This window comes from Otolemur garnettii, unplaced genomic scaffold, assembly GCF_000181295.1.
Source record: "Otolemur garnettii isolate 467f Iridium unplaced genomic scaffold, OtoGar3 scaffold00008, whole genome shotgun sequence".
In the NCBI taxonomy this organism is placed as follows: domain Eukaryota; kingdom Metazoa; phylum Chordata; class Mammalia; order Primates; family Galagidae; genus Otolemur; species Otolemur garnettii.
The window spans coordinates 16,895,483-16,896,683 of NW_003852403.1; positions in this window are offsets into that span (position 1 = coordinate 16,895,483).

Sequence of the window (1,201 nt, forward strand, 5' to 3'; positions counted from 1 at the left end):
AATCCTCTATTTTGTGAAAAGGTAGGGGTAAGTTTATTTTTTAGTGTTATTATTAATACTTTGCAAAGTAAAAAGTTGAAGAATTGACCACCTTCTATAATATTCAAAAAAATTTTTTAACTGACTGGATCCAGACAATCCTGGGAGACCCACTGTGTGGTGTAGAAGCCAGAAATAGTCTCCTACAGAAAGCTCTGACTTTGAATCTGTGATTACTCACTACAGGTCCTTCAGCACACTACTCAACTGAGTCCACATTCTTCATCTGAAATGAGGTTATTTTGAGGTTTCATAGGGTTTCTACAAAGAAAACCTAGCTTCCTTGTTTGTTTTGTGCTTGTGGTATCAAGTTGAGTGTTGGGGGAGGTAGCAGGGAAAGAAAATGAATTTGGAAGTAGGGGGTGGCACCTGTGGCTAAGTGAGTAGGATTCTGGCCCCATATACTGAGGGTGGCGGGTTCCAGCCTGGCCCTGGCCAAATTGCAACAAAAAAATAGCCAGGCACTTTGGTGCGTGCCTATAGTCCCAGCTACTGGGAGGCTGAGGCAAGAGAATTGCCTATGCCTAGGAGTTGGAGGTTGCTGTGAGCTGTGACGCCACAGTACTCTACTGAGGGCAATAAAGTGAGACTCCATCTCTTAAAAAAAAAAATTGGAAGTAGGCAAACTAGGTTCAGTTTTCATTTCAGAAACATGAAATGATGTTTCCTTATATATAATAGAAAAGGAAGTGTACTATTATTGACCTCAATTAGGTTATTGTGAGAATAAAATGAGATGATATGTGTAAAGACTTAGCACAGGGTTGGCACATAGTACGTGTTTCATAATTATGAGCTTAAAAAAAATATGGGCAGGCTTGGCACCTGTGACTCAAAGGAGGCCCCATATACCGGAGGTGGTGGGTTCAAATCTGGCCCCGGCCAAAAACAAGCGAAAACAAAATATTATTATGGAACCAGTATAACCCACAGTATGCCAAATCCTGCAGAACAACTCCAGGTTTTTTTGTTTATTTGTTTTTGAGACAGAGTCTCACTTTGTCACCCTCAGTAGAGTGCCATGGTGTCACAACTTACAGCAACCTCAGACTCATGGGCTCAAGCAATCATCTTGCCTCAGGCTCCCACATAGCTGGGACTACAGGTGCCAGACACAACACCGGGCCATTTTTAGAGATGAGGTCTTTTTTTTTTTTTTTTT